Here is a 19649-nt window from a genome sequence, read left to right on the forward strand (position 1 = left end):
GTTTAACATATCGAATGCTAGTTTAGAAAAAAAAATTCAGACAGTAATTTTTTTCCCAGAAAAAAAATATTTAGAATGGTTAAACTTCTTATGTGGATTGCAAAGATAGACACCGAGTGCAATAATAATCGCAGAAATGTACTTTATTTCTAATAGCCTGGCAACACAGCACATTCAGCAGGAAAAAATGTGCATACGTCAAACAGTGATAGAGCGAAGTAGAATGGGAGACAAACGAGAAACTATCCGAAAGACGAATAGCAAAAAAGTGAAGGCGAACGTTCGGCAGTGTCAGGAAAGCCTAGAAACGAAGCAGAAGTACGCGAGACGTGAGAGTACGAAGTGTGGAAAAAAATGTCTTGAAAAATAACTTTTTTGCTTGCGCCAATTAGGAAATGTGTAATGTTTTTTAAAATTGCTGTTCAAGGTAATGTTCCTCAATCGGTTCAAAGTTCCGCGAAAATGTTCCGATTTCATGACGGTCAGTATGGTTGCATTGGAAGGTTCAGATGAAAATCTTGCCTGGTTGGTCATTTCAAGAAAAGGCCACAGGTGAAGTGGATGAAAGAGTACCGAAAAGATGAAAATAAATCAGGAAGAAGAAAATCGGTGAACGGTGCGTGTGCATGAAGAAAAAAGTGAATCACGATTTCCGAAATCCGGGTTGAAAGTTGGCAGATTGACAAATCAAGAAGTGCCACTTCGACAACAAAGAAAATTCCTGGAATAGATGAAGTTGGCTGCGACAGCGGTCAAGAATAGGCATGATTTTCAGCAAACCTGATCCGCCAGTCTGTTTCACGTCTGCGATCCAGTGGATTAATATAAGAAAATTTTATGAATTGGAATTGTGTCCTCAGAAAATAGCACTTGGCAAATGCGAAAGGAAAACGACTTGAAAAGGCGAGCTCTTGATCGCAGTAGTAGTATGGCAGTGCTGTAAGATCGACTACTTTCAATTACACGTATACAATTCTGACTGTCGAGACAGCAGGCAATTATTAATGAGTTTGTAACTAAATGGTTTAAAATAACCATATTTTACCTTTTCGACAGTTTAAGGTTTTAGTTTTAAAGCACTTCAATATGCTACACTAAAATTACCAACGTCATAAAAGACAAAGCGCTATATTTGCAAGAATGATGTAGTACATGTCGGATGTCATTCACATACATTGCTACGCAATACGATACATTTTTCTTCACGACGTTATTACTTGCAATTAGGTAGAGTCAATTATGTTATTAATCTGCATCTCATCACTGATAGAAAATGTGTCGAGCAGTTCAAAGGATGCTTTCTTCGTTTGAGTCAACAAAATGTGGTTCACGTGAAAGATTAGGTTTCAATATCGGTTGTTGCCAGATGGACAACCAAAGTTGAAATCATAGCAAAAGCGTCTCACGGAAGAGGTTACTAGATACAGAATATATTTTTCTACTATAAAAATGTGGCTTATATCGGTTTCATAACAGCTCGGTTTTATTTTAATGATGGTTAAATTAACGGAAACAAACTCTGGAAAATAGTCTCGTGTGCATGACCATGAAAAAATGTCTATACTATATGAACACGCAAGTATGAAAATAAAATTAAGCTAGGAAATTTTAAGGTGTTTAGAATTTTTTTTTGTAGTTCTTGTTTATTTTTAATGACAACATTGTTAAAGCTGCATGAGATTTCAAATACCTAATTCAAAAAAAAAAAACTAAAAAATTAATTTACTATTTTCCTAGAATTTCGCAAAATTACACAGAAAAAAGTGCCAAAATTTATGTTGAATCGCATGTAAAGAATTGCCTCCATCGCTTGTTATAGAAAATTCCATTATATTCCACGCAAATTGAACTGATATGATATTTCCAAACAAAATCGTGGTATACCTCAGGGGCAACTAAAATTAAAATGAGATTATAATGTACGTGACGTGTAATATTCAGAATTTCGAAGTTCCAATCCGAATTTCTGACGTAAATCTTAATATTGTGTTCACAACTTTACAAAAATAATGGCATGAAATATGTAGGTGAAGCGATATCCAACAATTCAAATTATTGCCCAATTACGCATATTGTTACAAAGGAGACATACGATGCTTTCAAACTCAGGTTGTTTTCGTGTTTTTTTTGTCACTTTCAAAATCTGTTTAGGGTCAAATGTCTCTTATAGTACATATTCATATTCCTACAGAATGTATTCAGATATTGATTTGAAGGAATTTTCGGCTCTAGTATTCATGCTACTATGAAGTAGTAGTTAACTAAACGTACGTACTCGAAACTGACTCGAGAACCAAACCTCTGTTAATAAAGTTTCTCTCATTTGAGAATACGTTATTGATTTTACTTGCTCGTTTTTGACGATTATATGGTTGATTTTGTTTCGAATTATTTTACGAAACCGAAATTGAGGTCGAATTTCGTTTCGTTTTGTCTCGACACCCAAAAAATGATTGTACCCTGCGAAGGTATGCTCAATACGGCCAATTCGCTTGTTTGTGAACATCAAGGGACGAAATTGGTAAATATTGTTTTAAAAACGCTACACACACATGAAGAATTCAAACAAAGATACATCACAAAAACGTTTCATTTTTGGGATTATTTGAAAAAATATTTAAATAATTTTCTTGCAATTTGGTCAAATGAGTCGAAACTAAAACTGTGATAAATCAATAACTTTAGTAGTGACACGACAGAAAAAATGAAAACAAATTAAGCCAAACTTGATCAACGTTGATAACAAGTCGTCAATATACTTCTGCGTAACGAAAATTCCATATGTTTGTGTACTGAGCTGACTTTCGAACAGCACGTTTCTCTTATCGTTTACAAGGTCTGAAAGACAACAATATTAACTTTTTGAAAACGGTTCATAGCGCGTTGGTCGGTTCCACGGTGTCACAGTATGTTTTTAGTTTTTTTTTTTTTTTTTCCAAATAAAAGATTTTTTTTTTTTTCAGAATAATATTTTTGTATAACTGACTATGAAATCTGTTTACAAAACAAAAGAGCAGCTTCCAAAACCGAAATTGCTACATTCCGCAAGCTTTATTTTAAAATACTTCTAAATTAAACTACCATGAAGTTTGATGATTACTCTCAAATTGAAGCATCTACAATACAGTGCTATCAATAAAAGTTCCAACTCATAGCTCGTGTGAGTAAATACCGAGATCCAATTTAGCTAACTCGATTCTTCACCTAATTCGAAGCAATCGATGTATAACAAGCCGCACCATATGCTAGTGGTTTTGAATTGGCTGTATGGTCTAGGCCATTGTTGCTGTTGGATAAACCGTTTGCTGATCTGTTTTTCTAACCATATCTGTCTTTTCTCTCTCGAAACGAATTCCCACGGATATAGCGTGGAGCGGGTGTAATTGAAGGAAAAAGCAATACAACTGAATGTACTTTGGTTTCAAGCCGTGGTACGTTTTTGAAAAGAATTTGAAACTATTTGCTCTAGCCTCTGCCTTTGGACACTAACACGAATGCTTTAGGGTTTATGATTTTCTTTTTTATCATGGAATTGAGAATTAGCAATTCCAAGTATTATGGGGAAACGTTTATGATCGACCATTATATGTCCTTTTTGTGATATTAGTATTTTTTTAATCGCGGCTAATTTTTGAAAAGAGCTTGTGTAAAAATGGCATTGATGATTCAAACTATTTTTAGAGTCAAACGGTTTCCTATATTGATGTGATTTCTTCGGTTTCGACATTCATTGTATCTTATGCATAATAATTCAACCATTTTAATGAATAAATATATTTAGAAGGTTCCTTCTTCCTTCGAATAAAGGTGCAATCAAGCCAGCAAATTAGCTCAATCGAACGAAACTTAAGTCTTAGCTCATTGCTTTATCTTACTACTATTGGTAACCAAATTTTCTGCCCTTCACAAAGCAGTGGCGGAGAAGAAACGCAGTGAGTTACGGCGTCAATCGTTGATTGAAAAAAGGAGAAGCTAAATATCACGCTTGACATCTCGAGTAACAAATCTATAAATACTTGGTTTCATGTAATTCACCTGATGGTTTTATTGCAGTAATGACTAACACCTACGGATTTATATCATGCGCGAAACCAAACAAGCTGGCTGCAAGCAATATTTATAGCTACCTGTAATACTTTTATGTCGATTACAGATTTTGCTATCAGAAAAAATCATTTGTACGATCACTATTACTAAGTACATTACAGTTAAAGACAGAACAAATTTGTTTAAGAATCCGTTGGCTTGCTGGTGCCTGCTGGTACTTGTTACTAGCAAAACAGTGTCTTCGTTGTCCGAAAACAAAAACCTAAATTAATCCACCTAGCGGTCAGACCCAGCCTTTCTCAATCAAACTTATTATTTATGAAAATAGATTTACAAGAACGCTTCAATCCAATAAATGTATATTCACTCTTAAGGTTCTAAAAAATTGATGTTGTAATCTATACATATAAAAATGCAGTCCGGTCTGTCTGTCTGATCCATATAGGCTCGAAAACTACCGAACCGATCGGCGTGAAAATTTGTATGTATGGGTTTTTGGTGCCGATAAAGGTTCCTATGATAGTTTGAGACCCCTCCTTCTTCTGGAAGGGAGGGGTCCCATACAAATGAAACACAAATTTCTGCCCATCTCGAAAACTAATCAACTAAATGGAATCAAATTTGGCAGGTAAATGTTTTTAGTGGTAAAAAATATGTTCATAATGTTCTTTCGGAAGGGAGGACTGCCATACAAATGAAACACAGATTTCTGCACATCCTAAGAACTAACCAACTGAATGGAACCAAATTTGGTAGGTGAATATTTTTAGAGGTAACAAATATGTGCATGATGGTTTGACACCCCATTTTCTATGAGGGAGAGGTCCCATACAAATGAAACACAATTTTCGCACAGCTCTAGAACCAATCAAGAAAATATAATATATAATAATATATAATTTGCTATGAGAATGTTTTGAGAGGTAACAAATATGTCCATAATGGTTCGACGCCCCTCCCTCTTCTGGAAGCACATGTTTCTGCATAAATTTCTGCACATCTCGCGAACTAATCAACTAAATGGAACCATATTTGGTGATTGAAAGTTTTCAGTGGTAACCAATATGTTCCATAATTGACCTCAGGCAACATTTTGGATTGTAAGATGTCAACATACGGTTTCTGGAAAACAGCCAAAAATGGCCGATTTCCACCCAATGTAATAATATCCGGATCTAGAATGATACACAGGAGCTCAAATCGACCACAGATACCATTTTGAATTCTAAGATGGCGACTTCCGGTTTCTAAAAAACAGCTGAAAATGACCAAATACCACCCAATATGAGTATCTCCGAAGCCAGAATGTTGCAAGAAGCTAAAAATTGACTTCAGACACCACTATGAATTGTAGGAAGGCAACTTCTGGTTTCTGGAAAACAGCCAAAAATGGCCGATTTCCGCCTAACATGAGTATCTCCGGAACTAGAATGATACACAGCAGCTGAAATCGACCACAGAACCCATTTTGGATTCTAGGTTGGCGACTTCCGGTTCCTGGGAAACAGCCGAAAATGATCGAATAACACCCAATATGGGTGTTTCTTCAATCAGAATGACTCTCAGAGGCCAGAAATTATCTTAAATACCATTTTGAAATCCAAGACGGCGACTTCCGGTTTGTGAAAAACAGCCTAAAATAACCAATCAGGCACCATTTTGAATTGTTTAATGGCAACTTCTAGGAACCAGTCGAAAATAACCGAATAATACTCAATATGGATATCGAGATGATGCATAGAAACCAAACATTGACCCTGGACACTATTTTGAATTTAAAGACGACCACTTTTAGTTTCTGGAGAACAACCAAAATAACTAAATACCTGTGTCAGATTGATGCCAGAAAATCTGCTGAAAATGACCGAATACCACCCAATATGAATATATTCAGAATTAAGGCGATGTACAGAAGCCAAAAGTCGAGGATGTTGTCATTTCGATAAAACCAGTCATTTCAAACGATTTGTTATTTGACTTTGATCATATCCTATGGCCGATTCTCCGTGCATTTGCAGACTTTAAACACATCGCAAGGAATCAACGAATTTGGAACGTTCAAATAGTACGATACCGTATTTAAATTATATTGAGGTCACAAATATCGATCACAGCAGGTATCGTTTTAAATAGCCTTTGAATTTCTTTTCTTTCCATAACTTTTGAGCCACATATCAAATTGTTATGAAATTTGTTATTTGTAAGTTTGAGAGATGACTCGTTCGTATGACACTAGTTATGTTCAAATAAGTCATGTAATTTTTGAGATAATAGACTTTCGTTGTTTTATTAACAATTCAATAACGATTACTTAAGTTCGATTATAATCAAATGAAATGGGAACGTATAGGGCAGCCAAACTTTGAAACCACGTGTTCAATCATAATTCATCAGTTAACGCTTAACTAGTCCGCTCGTCTGATAATAATGTTGATTGTGTAGTTTCTGAGATAATGAAGTTTCGTGGTTTTCACATTTCGGTACATTATAGACGAAGTTACAGTTCGATTACAGTAAAATTCAATAGGGTGTTATGAGGCAGCTAGACTTATCAATTGACATTAATTTTGTGGAAATCGGTTCAGCCATCTCTGAGAAAAGTGAGTGAGTCCAAGTAGTCTTCGGCATATGTTCCTTTTCAAAGCTGGATTTCACATTTCTCAACATAACAGGCAAAGTAATAGTCCGATTGCAAAACAAATCAATAGGGTCTTATGGAGCAACTAGACCTTCCATTTGGCACTGATTTTATGAAAATCGGTCCAGCCATCTCTGAGAAACATGAGTGAGATTAAACTGTCTTTAGAACACGTTTCTTTTCGTAACTTTTGAATCACTGGTTCAATCTTTATAAAATTCAAAAGTTAAGGGTTGACAAGGTAGCCCGTTCATTTGAAACCAATTTTGTTCAAATCGGTCGTGTGTTTTTAGAGATAATGAAGTTTCATGATTTTTACATTTTGATACATAACCTCTAAACTAAAAATCTGATTACATTTCATTTGCAATTAATTTCATGAAAATCGGTCCAGCCATCTCTGAGAAAAGTGAGTGAGAATAAAAATCTGCACATACACACACACACATACAGAAAATGCTCAGCTCGTCGAGCTGAGTCGAGTGATATATGCCATTCGGCCCTTTGGAGCACTTTTATATCTTCGGTTTTGCAAGTGATTGCTATACCTTTCTAGGAGAAAGGTAAAACCGTTGATTTTTCTTACACTTGTGTCAAGAAGTAATAAATTATGAAAAATCATCACGGTGTGATCCTTCTAATAATAATTTTCGTATTTCTACATTAACTATCAGACTACGAATTATTTCTTTGATTCCCAATCCTGCTAAACAAAGCCGCTGCTGTACAAAGTTTCTCATGTAGCTCTATTTTTGACGAAACAAAGCCGTTTGTATTATGAACGTCAGTTTTCTACCAACAATGAATCTGAACAAAGTTACGTGGAGTGATGTATTATGTATCACCGAAAAAAAGTCGTCCAGTAACCAAGCTGTGGATACAGCATGTGATAAAAAGTTTTACAGTTACTATGAAACGTGCAAATGTGTGTTACCTGTGCAAAATTTCAGCTCAATCAAACATGATTTTGGAGTACCTTCAAGCGCTCAAAGTTATGATTTTTTGAGCCTAGAAAATCTAGTACGCGGGGAGTACATGAAATTTGGAGAATCGAAAATGTTTTTTGAAATGACTTGATGTTTTTTGAAATGACTTGAAAATTCATAAAAAATCGAGATCTAGTGGTACTCAGAAAAAAAAATTGTCTGAAAATAGATTTTCTGGGTCGTTTTCTGGGCAACCGAGAGCTTACTAGGATAGTACCAAAAACCAGTAAAATAAAATTTATTATAATTGAATAGGAACAAGCAATCTTAGTTGAAAACGTATCTCTACATTTTGTTACTTGCACCATGACCAGCGTTGCCAGGTCATTTTTTTACAAATCTGGAAAAAGCAAAAAAAAATTCTGAAAGTCATTTCGTGGGGTGAAAGGTAAATTCTTCGGATAAAAGTTTTGGGGAACGTAAAATTTGAGGTGACAATATTGTAAAATTTCGCGCCAAATTTGAAGTAATGACCTTTTTGCGGAACAGAGAAAATAAAATCTGGATCATTCATAAAAAATCTGGATAATTGGACATCAAATCTGTCTACCTAGATACATGTTCGAAAATCTGGATAATCCAGCTAAATCCCTGGCAACGCTGACCATAACTAGCAATATTCTGATACTATATATTTGGTTCCAATAAAATTTTTACCCATAATTTTTTTTCTTGATAACTTTGCAGACATTTTACTTGATTTTCAGCTAGTATCATATTCACCTATGACAGCGGTTCTGGGGTATGCATTTTTCAGCCATTTTGCAACAACAAAAACATCGATAATCCCAATTTTATGTACTTTCTCCATGGTAGTGGGTCAAAAAATAACAACTTTGAACGCATTGAGGCACCCCTAAATCATGTCCGATTGAGTTTAAATTTTACACAGGTAATTTTCTTAGGCCAATAAACAAAATGTACATGGTCGGTTTCATAAATTTGACATGAACCTTTTCGCTGCCATCCTACAGTACTTACTTAATACAGGTCGGACTCGATTATCCGGAGACTCGATTATTAGGAATTTAATTTTTTTGATGTTCAATGTTCAATTTTTATTGCGAAATTGTACCTTTACCATCTTTTCTGACATTTTTCTCACCATTTATGTCACTTACGGTATTTTTGGGACATGTTCGAATTAGGTGAAAATAATCAATTTCCAATTTATTTTTTTGCTTCTCAAGATTTTTTTTAATAATTTCTGATTTCGCCACTGCATCAAACAAGTAAAATAAAAAAAGGAAACATTTATTTTGTGTTCGTTAATCGCGAATTTGAATACTTTTTCTGTGATTCGATTATTCGGAAAACTTGATTATCCGGAACGAAATTTTTTTTTCATGTTCCGGATAATCGAGTCCAACCCGTATTATTTTGCTTTGTGAAATATATTAAAATAATGCCAAAACTGTTTTCTTAGAATCACCGCTTTGAGGTCACGTTTTGTCCGATTTGAGAAAACAATTTTCTAGAGAAAAGCACGTGAAAATAGTTTCTAAAGTGAACTTTTTATTAGTAATAGGGTATTGTCGACTATCAGGCTATTGTAGAAACTTTCAATAAAATTCAGATAAAAAAAAAGATTGTATGGGTCATTCCATACGAAGTGTACATGCCACTTGGACACGACCATCACAGATTTTGCTCAAAGTTGAGGGAATTATTCATCTACTGTCTCTTTGGAAAAATCCTAATTTTGGTGTCGATTAGAATACTCCCCGCTCTGTAGGACCCCCCTCTTTATTGCAATATCACGCAATTTTTGTCGAAAATGCCTTTTTCTTTTTGTTACAACTCATAGACGTAAGATGTCCGAAAAATACCAATAGATGATTTTTGAAGAAAATAAACCAAGAAATCCAGAAAAAATATAAGTTTTGACCGGAAGTGTTTCCAGATAAATTATTTTTGTATTTGGAAACTAAATTTACATTTTTCGGCAAATGCAGCCATTTTTTTAAATTTGACAATTTCAAATTTAATCCAATCTCCAATCTCGAGATATGACATTTTACGAAAAATAATTACGAAATTCAAAACTATCTTCGAGAAAATTCTATAGCTCGAGATTGGCTCAAATTACCACGGGATGATAAGTGTTTCTTACGTAAAATTTTTCAAGAAATACGATGAAACCATCAAATTTAAAATAAAATTAGCTGCATTTGCCGAAAAATGCAAATTTAGTTTTAAAATACAAAAATAATCTATCTGACAACACTTCCGGTCAAAAATAAGATTTTTTTCTGGATTCCTTGGTTTATTTTCTCCAAAAATTCACTTATCACTATTTTTCGGGTGTCTTCCGTCTATAAATTGTGAAAAATAATAATTACGAAGTTTACAACTTTTTGCGTAAAAATGTCATATTTCGAGATTGGCTCATATTACCTCGGGTTGGTAGTTGTTTCTTATGTGAAATTTTCCGAGAAACACGATGAAATTATCAAATTTAAAAAAAATGGCTGCATTTGCCGAAAAATGTAAATTTAGTTTCCAAATACAAAAATAATTTATCTGGCAACACTTCCGGTCAAAACTTATATTTTTTCTGGATTCCGTGGTTTATTTTCTTCAGAAGTCATCTATCAGTATTTTTCGGACATCTTTTCTCTTTCAGTTTGTGACAGAAATTGTACTCTAGCAAATAGATAAAAGAAATCAAATTTTAATGCCAGCATTTTTTATAAACCCGTATAGTTGTGTCATGTACTGGAGATCACCGCTTCCCAGAATGTCTCTAACGGGTACGTTCGGTTGTTTTCCTCGGGCCCGAAGGGAATCTATAAGCTCAGACCTAACACCACAGTATTCGGTACACGACCAAACAACATGCTCGATGTCATGGTAGCCATCGCCACAAACGCAGTGATTACTGTCTACAAGCCCTATACGAAAGAGATGCGTGTTTAACGTATAGTGATTGGACATAAGTCTGGACATCACGCGAATGAAGTCCCGACCTACATCCAACCCCTTGAACCATGCTTTCGTCGATACCTTAGGAAAAATGGAATGTAGCCACCGTCCCAGTTCATCTGAGTTCCATGATGATTGCCAACTGTTGAGTGTTCTCTGACGCAAAATGCTATAAAATTCATCATAAGCAAATGGTCTTTCATAAATATCGCCGTCAATAGCACCCACCTTAGCTAAAGAGTCAGCCTTTTCGTTACCCGGAATCGAGCAATGAGAAGGGACCCACGCTAAGGTAACCCGGTAATTTTTATCTGTTAAAGCACTTAAAAACCGCCGTATTTTCCCCAGGAAATACGGGGTGTGCTTCACAGGCTTCATTGATCGCAGAGCCTCAATGGCACTGAGACTATCTGTGAAGATGAAGTAGTGGTCTATGGGTAGGGTTTCGATGATTCCAAGAGAGTACTGAATAGCAGCAAGTTCTGCGACGTACACGGAAGCAGGAGCATCGAGTTTGTAGGAGGCGGTAAAATTTTCGTGGAAAACACCGAAGCCAGTGGACTCATCTAGATTAGATCCGTCAGTGTAAAACCTTTTATCATAACTAACATGTTTAAACTTATTGGAAAAAATCTTAGGGATCTCTTGGGGTCGCAATTGATCCGGGATACCAGAAATGTCTTGTTTCATGGTGGTGTCGAAGAATATAGCATTATTAGAAGTAGCTAAAAGTGCGACATTGGAGGAATCGTATGAAGAAGGAATAATATCTTGAGCCATATAGTCAAAATATAAAGTCATAAATCTGGATTGAGATTGAAGGTCGACCAACCTCTCGAAATTTTCAATTACTAATGGGTTCATAACTGTGCATCGAATTAGCAACCGGTAAGAGAGATTCCAAAAACGATGTTTCAACGGAAGAATACCCGCTAACACTTCAAGACTCATCGTATGGGTCGACTGCATGCAACCCAAGGCAATACGCAAACAACGATATTGTATTCTCTCTAATTTTATAATGTGCGTGTTCGCGGCGGAGCGAAAGCAGAAACAGCCGTACTCAAGAACTGACAATATCGTTGTTTGGTATAACCTTAGAAGGTCTCCTGGGTGAGCACCCCACCAAGTTCCGGTAATCGTACGAAGAAAATTAATCCTCTGTTGGCATTTTTGTGTCAGATACCTAATATGACAAGCCCAGGTGCATTTAGAGTCGAACCAGACCCCGAGATATTTAGCGACTAAAACCTGAGAGATCGTTTTACCCGTTAGTAGGAGCTGCAGCTGAGCTGGGTTATGCTTCCTAGAAAAAACGACCAGCTCAGTTTTCTCCGGAGAGAATTCGATACCCAGCTTAAGAGCCCATTCAGACAAATTGTCTAAGGTATCTTGCAATGGTCCTTGCAGGTCGCTAGCCTTGCCACCAGTAATGGATACAACGCTATCGTCTGCAAGTTGCCTTAGCGTGCATGAATTTGCAAGACATTCATCGATGTCATTGACGTAAAAATTATATAAGAGAGGACTTAAACATGAGCCCTGGGGGAGGCCCATGTAACTAATTCGGGAAGTTGTCGAATCGCCATGTGAGAAATACATATGCTTTTCTGACAACAAGTTGAGCAAAAAGTTATTCAAATTTGGTGAAAGTCCCTGCGAATGAAGTTTCGCGCTTAAAACTTCTACAGAGACAGAGTCAAAAGCCCCCTTAATATCCATGAACGCAGAAGCCATTTGCTCTTTTCGAGCAAAGGCAAGTTGAATTTCAGTAGAAAGCAACGCTAGGCAATCGTTCGTCCCTTTGCCCCGGCGAAAGCCAAATTGAGTATCTGAAAGTAACCCGTTTGTTTCGACCCATTTGTCTAACCGTAAGAGGATCATTTTCTCCATTAATTTCCGGAGGCAAGAGAGCATCGCAATCGGCCTATATGAATTGTGATCAGAGGCAGGTTTCCCGGGTTTCCGAATAGCAATGACTTTTACCTCCCTCCAGTCATGCGGAACAATATTTAGCTCAAGAAACTTGTTGAACAAATTCAACAAGCGTCTTTTTGCAGAGTCGGGTAGATTCTTCAACAGGTTGAATTTTATTCTATCTAACCCTGGAGCCTTATTGTTGCACGACAGGAGAGCCATTGAAAATTCCAACATCGAAAATGGAGGCTCTTCCGTAGTTACTAATAACGCGTCGCGAAAGGTTTTCTGTTCCGGTACAGAGTCCGGACAGACCTTTTTGGCAAAATCGAGTATCCAGCGATCTGAATACTCCTCGCTTTCATTCGAAACGTCACGGTTCCGCATGCGCCTGGCGGTATCCCAAAGAGTGCTCATCGCTGTTTCCCTGGACAACGCGTTTACGAACCGCCGCCAGTACCCGCGTTTTTTCGCCTTTACTAAGCTCTTCATCTGCCTGCCCAGTGCCTCGTACTTTCGAAGCAGGTTGACAGTGCCGTACTCCCGGTAGTCCTTATACGCCGCGGACCTTCGCGCGTACAGCTCAGAGCACTCTTTGTCCCACCATTTGTTGGGAGGGCGCTGTCTAATCGTTACCCCGGGTATCGGTTTCGTCTGAGCTTGAGTCGCGGCGTCGATTATCAAGCCAGCTAAGAACGCGTATTCTTCCTCCGGAGGAAGTTCCTCGTGAGTCTCGATAGATTGCGCTATAATAGACTCATAACACTTCCAATCAATATTACGTGTAAGGTCGTAGGAAATATTGATTGGGTTCGGGGAAGTTGAACCATTAGCAATTGATATAACGATTGGAAGATGATCACTACCGTGGGGATCGTTGATTACTTTCCACCGGCAATCTAACGCTAGTGATGTCGAGCAAAGGGATAGGTCAAGCACGCTTTCACGTGCTGGAGGATTAGGTACACGTGTCGCTTCCCCAGTATTCAAAACTGTCATATTGAAGTCGTCGATCAAGTTACAGATTAAAGAAGATCGGTTGTCGTCGTACAGCGACCCCCATAGCGAACAGTGAGAATTAAAATCTCCCAATATCAAAAAAGGCGCGGGAAGCAACTCTGCTATATCAGTGAGATGCTTCTGTTCAATCCGCGCGGATGGAGGCATATATAACGAAACAAGGCATAGGTCTTTTCCATTCATATTCGTTTGAATGGCAACGACTTCAATATTCGAGATCGAGGGGAGGTCGATTCGGAAGAAGGAATAGCACTTTTTAATCCCTAAAAGTACCCCTCCACCGTGTGAGTCTCGATCTCGACGAATAATGTTAAAATCGTGGAAATTGAGTTGATCGTTTGAATTGAGAAAGGTTTCACAGAGCGCAAATGCGTCACAATTGTATGTATTTATTAAATGAGAAAATAGATCGAATTTGGGGATGATACTTCTGCAATTCCACTGTAATACAGTGATAAAATTCCTAACCTCTTTCGCCGTATTAGTCATCGAAAGATATGATAGCTGAAATGAGGGGCCAAGTTGCTGCTAGTTGCATCAAAAAGGTTTTCACTGTAGGAAGAAGGGCAAGGAGAATATTTTGTAGGGGATCTGGTATGTTGAATGTTTTAAATATCCAGTCCACAATATCAGAAAATTTTATGAACCCTGTTTCTTTTTTATCTTCTGATCGAGAAATGGGTGCACGAGGGGTTTTTGGTGCCCCAGGAAGCGGTGGGTACTCCTGGTTTGATTTAAAATTAAAACCGGGAGGTACTTGCTTCGGTTTTTCTTCACCGCTTCCTTTTTGTGTTGGCTTATTGGTCATTCCGCTAGGGGTTATCTTGCGACCTTTGCGAGAAAGATTAGGAGAGTTGATCATTCTCCTCTTCCTAGATCCTTCTGGCATGGCATAAGAACACCCTTCGAGGGGATCGTCAGATGTACCCTCATCGGTTGGCAAAAAGGAAAAGATGTTTCCTGTCGAGGGTGGCTCAGCACTCTTCAGCATTTCTGCGAAAGAGCGCTTTGATCGTTCCTTGAGGGAACGCTTTATTTTTTCCTCGCGCTGTTTGTACGCGGGACACGCCGAAAGGTCATGCCGAGTTCCCTCGCAGTAAAGACACTTTTCAGTATCCTCACTGCAAGCGGTCTCAGCATGATTGCCTCCGCACTTGCTGCAGCGTGCCTTGTTGCAGCAGTAGGTGGCTGTATGACCTAACTGCTTGCAGTTTTGGCAATGCATGACCCGCGGTACGAACAGGCGTACAGGCAGACGAACCCTGTCCAAAGAGATGTAGTTCGGCAGTGCGGATCCGGCGAATGTTACACGGAAGGAATCCGAAGGGAAGAATTTCTTCTTCCCTTCTTCGATGGATACTGAATGCAATTGCTTGACATCCAGTATCTTTACATCTTGAATCAGGGGGTTCTTGAAGCAGCCAACCCCGTGACGCAAAATGTCATCGACCGTGAGGCTTCCTTCGGTAACCACACCGTCGATCTCCACGTCCTTGGCAGGGATGTACACGCGGTACTCTCTCGTGAAGAGCTCGTAGCTAGCAATTGCGTTTGCTTGCTTCAAGCTACTCACAACAACTCGCAGTTTGTTCGGTCTAACCTTTGTAATTTCGGTTACGTCCGAAAACTGTTTTGCCAGGTCCTTGCCGATTTGAATTATATTTAGAGGCTTCTTTATGGGCCTGAAGTAAACTACGAACGGACCTTTCGAAGCATCTGGGTAAGCTTTCACCCGTGTTGCCGGTACCCTTGGTACGGGGCTAGGTAGCGGGGAAGGTAGAGGGGAATTGATGGGGGAGATCTCAATCTCTTCCCCAGTTGTTTCCACATCCAGGTATAGTTGCACCTGCATGTCGTCCATTTTGCGGGAGCGTTACGCTCTACCGCACACAAACGATAAATATTCGAATGTGAGGGGGGGTCAAGTAGTTGCTATTAAATTTTAAAAACAATTTTTCAAACTACAATGGATCAAAATAAAAAAAAGGCAGTAATACTAATACTAATAACAATAGTAATAATAATAATAATAATAATAATAATAATAATAATAATAATAATAATAATAATGATAATAATAATAATAATAGTAATAATAATTATAATAATAACAATAATAATAATACTATTAATAATAATGATAAAAATTCTAAAGTGAATACTTCACCGAACGTCTAAGTCACGACCTCACGGCTGATAGTAGGATTAATCGAGCGTCTCCGCAGAACAAACAATGACGATCCAGCTTCGTGTTTTGACACAGTGGCCGTATCCTACACGCGACCTTGTAGATGCCACTTGTAGTTGACTTCCACTCGCTCGATCGTATGGTGGTCCGTGCTGCTAGCGGGGTAACAGCGGTGCGGGAGAATTATTCTTGCTGATATATCAGCTGCGTATCGGATCACTGGCGGGGTAGCCTGCCCCTACCAGTGTGCAGAAGATGTTTCTGCCGATATATTGCAGGCTATTGTTATCGCACACAAGAACTAATCGAAAAAAAAACACCCGTACGATAACTCGTGTATTGTTATTTTGCGAATCAAACGGAGATAAACAATTTGCGTCTAATCAAGACGAAAGCAAAACAACGAATGACCTATCTTACGTCTATGAATTGTAACAAAAAGAAAAAAGAGATTTTGAACAAAAAATGCGTGACTTTGCAATAGAGCGGGGGGTATTCCAATCGACACCAAAGTTGGGATTTTTCCAAAGTGACAGTAGATGAATAATTCTCCCAACTTTGAGCAAAATCTGCGATGGTCGTGTCCAAGTTTGCAGAGCCTATTTAAGGAGACACCATACTCTGAAAGATCGAAGGATGATAAATTTTCGTGATTTTTTTTCGAAATATCCAAAATATCCGAACACTTCATTTTACTCAAAAATGAAGTGTTCGGATATTTTGGCTATTGATTATGGTACATTCAAAGATGTATTTTGCATGTCGTGGATGCAAATATAGTGAATATTATGCTGTTGACAGTGTTTTTCTTGAAGTCATGTTTTTTTCTCAGCATCTACTGAACCGATTTGGCAATTTTTTAGCATGTAAAAATGGATTATTTTACTTGTTACCTAGTCGTTTCACGATATCTGAATTTTTCAATGTTTTATGATTTTTCAAATAGTGATTGTTCATAGCAAAAAAAAACTATTTTTTTTGCTAGAATAATCGCCATTTCGGCAATTTTTGCAATTTCAAAATGGCCATGTAACAATTATAATAATACCCAAGTAACAAAAATGGTTTTATCAATGTTTTATATTGCTGTTTTGGCTGTATCAAGCGCTATAAATCATAGATAAAACTAACATTGTTACTAGGGTATGTTTCTATATGCTAAAACATTTCAGCCAGATTGATCCACTAGAAGCTGAGAAAAAGGTAGGTACTGATTAAGAGAGCATCCACGTTCCCAGCTGCCAACGGCGTAATTCAGGTCGGTTTCGATTATCCGAAGACTCGATTATCCAAAGACTCGATTATCCGGGATTCGATTATTCGGAATTTTGGACTTCATTGTACGGAATTTTTTTTCTGTTTGTTTTATTTTTATTCATAAATTTTACCTTTTCTATCCCTTTCGGGATATTTATTACCATTTTTGTCCTTTCCAGCATGTTTAGGACATGTTCGAATAAAGTCAAATCAATCAATGTCTAACTATTTTTTTGCTTCTCAAGACTTCACCTTTTTCACATGGAAATAATTCCTGGCTATGCCACTGTATCATACAAGTAAAATAACATAGGAAAATCATTGTTTTAGGTTCGATAAGTGCAAATTAGAATATTTTTTTTTGTTTCGATTAGGTACCAGGAAAATTCGATTATCCGGATTGACATTGTTTTCAATACTCCGGATAATCGAGTCCGACCTGTATTAACTATATTTGCATCCACGACATGCAAAATACTTCTTCAAATATACCTTCCAGAGTACACCCCCCATTGAAAAGTCTGTAAAATGTTAAATGTTGAAAATAATGGGCTCTTTTCAAAATGACATCTAGATTTATTTCTAGATTTCAAGCATGTATTACATTGTTGTTTAAGTTCATGATATCACTAAGCTCACAAAGTGTCACTGAAATCTAGGAAGGTTTGGCCTTAAATCCGCCAATCCTTTGATAGAAAAAGTCAGTAACGAATACAATATATTTTCAGTACATTGCATTTAAAATTATTGAAAGGAGCGAATATTTAAATTTACAGGGTTAAATAGTTGAGAAATGACAAATATTTAAACTATTATTTAACTTTGCAGAAACAAAACCAAAACAAGGAATATTTGAAGCCTATAATTAGTGGGACCACGAGGTCACACGCCGATAGCAACCGATGTTAGGAAAAGTGAACCCCTAGCTTTTGTTACTTTTTGAATGAAATATATTTCCATTCGGCCTAGAGAAGGTCTCACAGGTAGCGCAAACCTGCTCCATCAGCAAACTGGTGATTATATTTACGTACAAAATCTCCCGAGCGTACAGCAAAACTTTCACCTTACGGATTGTCTACTACCGCAGAGAAGCAGCGACGTTGTGTCTCATTTTCTATACACCATTTATGCCGAAGGAACGAAAACGACACAGCATTGAGCGACTTGTTGATGGGACACGCGGCGACATTAGACCAGGCCCGGTCCCGGTACTATTGCTCTGCTCTTCTCTTTGCTCGTGGCAATCCAACATCGAGACCGCAAATGTATAACTGGTAGCGGAATAGTATAGCCACCGAAGCGCATTTTATTTTGCAAACAACCCCTGCTCGAGTTGTCCAGCAGCTGACGTTACTCACGCTTGCAGCGTTTGTTGTGTAATTCATCTGCTAAAATGTATGTCGTCAAATCTAAAGATTCAGACAACTGAAACGGATTGATGCACCATTGTATAGACGGTCCTCTTTCGTCTGATTTTGCTATTTACTTTAAGCTTGGAGTTTAAATCCATTCCAGAAAAAATAGCTACACATGACTATCAGTAAAAAAACAAGCAGTTGTTGTGTTTTGTTTATACGTTATCTTTCGTCTGGTTGCGAACCTGTAGCTACGGGTACTGTCATATAGCAGCATAATGTTACTTTTAAAATTTGAGATTAAATGTACACTCGTAAAGTATTTACTTATTCAAAATCGTTACATAATTTCGAGCCATCCGAAATCATTAGTGCTACGTAAACTCAAGTTTACTTCCATGTACACCAGGGGATTCCCTTATCAGACTGTTTAAAAGAAAAGAAATGCAATCTATAGTGCTTTTCATTCTAGCTTATCATTATCGCATGCCGTGCGATGCGAAGGCCTTTTAATGACGGCTTTGCTAGCGGGGGAGGATTTAATTTCACTTTCGGCACCACAACTTTATTGAATTGAATTGATTACGTTGCTTGTTAAATGTTGCGAGTACAATTCTGTTATTTTCCGTATTGGTGTTTTACTAACTTGTCTACCGTTGCCGGTTACATTTGGTGGATGAATATATAAGAGAACCCCAATAGACGAAGCACGTACGTCAAGGAATCGAACTAGCTCCACACATCCTGCACCATCGGTTGTGTGCATAATTGGCTTATAGCGTAAACCATAGATATGACATCAACTAATTGACGTTTAGATTGTTAATTTCCAGACGTCAACAGAATGGAGGATTATGGCAGCGCAACAATTTCATCGATAGACACGATTGGCGAAAAATGAAAACATCGTTCCAAAGTAACTGTGGCACAAGACAGTACAACTTCAAAAACATTATGTGAAGCAGTCGAAATTGATGCGTTTTACGGTCTAATACCCACATCGGCCGTCAATGTTGAACGCCTTTAAGGTACATCGAAAGTGTGTTCGATTAATTCGGTAGCTGGTTCGGTGTTCAACGGTTACCAGAATAATATTTCCCGCAACGTGAACGCCAGACTGCTGGTGAGAAAAAAAAATCGCCAAAAAACGCCAGTCGAATTACATCGCGTTTCGCTTCATACCCAATTGGAAGCGAAATGAGGCCTTGGCTTGGCGGGCATTGCGTGAGACGCGAACGAAAGGAAAAATGTGTTACGATACCAAAAATGTATAAACGCTAAATAGGATACCAAATCGAGCCACTAAATGGTGTGGC

General features: G+C 37.7%; 1 protein-coding gene across 1 annotated transcript in view; it reads left to right on the top strand.

Annotated features, from left to right (window-relative positions):
* The first annotated feature begins 237 nt into the window (after nt 1-237).
* LOC129725447 (roquin-1) overlaps nt 238-19649 on the top strand; it is a 58862-nt gene continuing 39450 nt past the window's right edge. Inside the window, exon 1 of the mRNA XM_055681314.1 lies at nt 238-427. The gene's annotated coding sequence lies outside the window, so the exon portion shown is untranslated. The remainder of the gene's footprint in view (nt 428-19649) is intronic.

Source organism: Wyeomyia smithii, chromosome 2 (assembly GCF_029784165.1).
Source record: "Wyeomyia smithii strain HCP4-BCI-WySm-NY-G18 chromosome 2, ASM2978416v1, whole genome shotgun sequence".
Lineage (NCBI taxonomy): Eukaryota > Metazoa > Arthropoda > Insecta > Diptera > Culicidae > Wyeomyia > Wyeomyia smithii.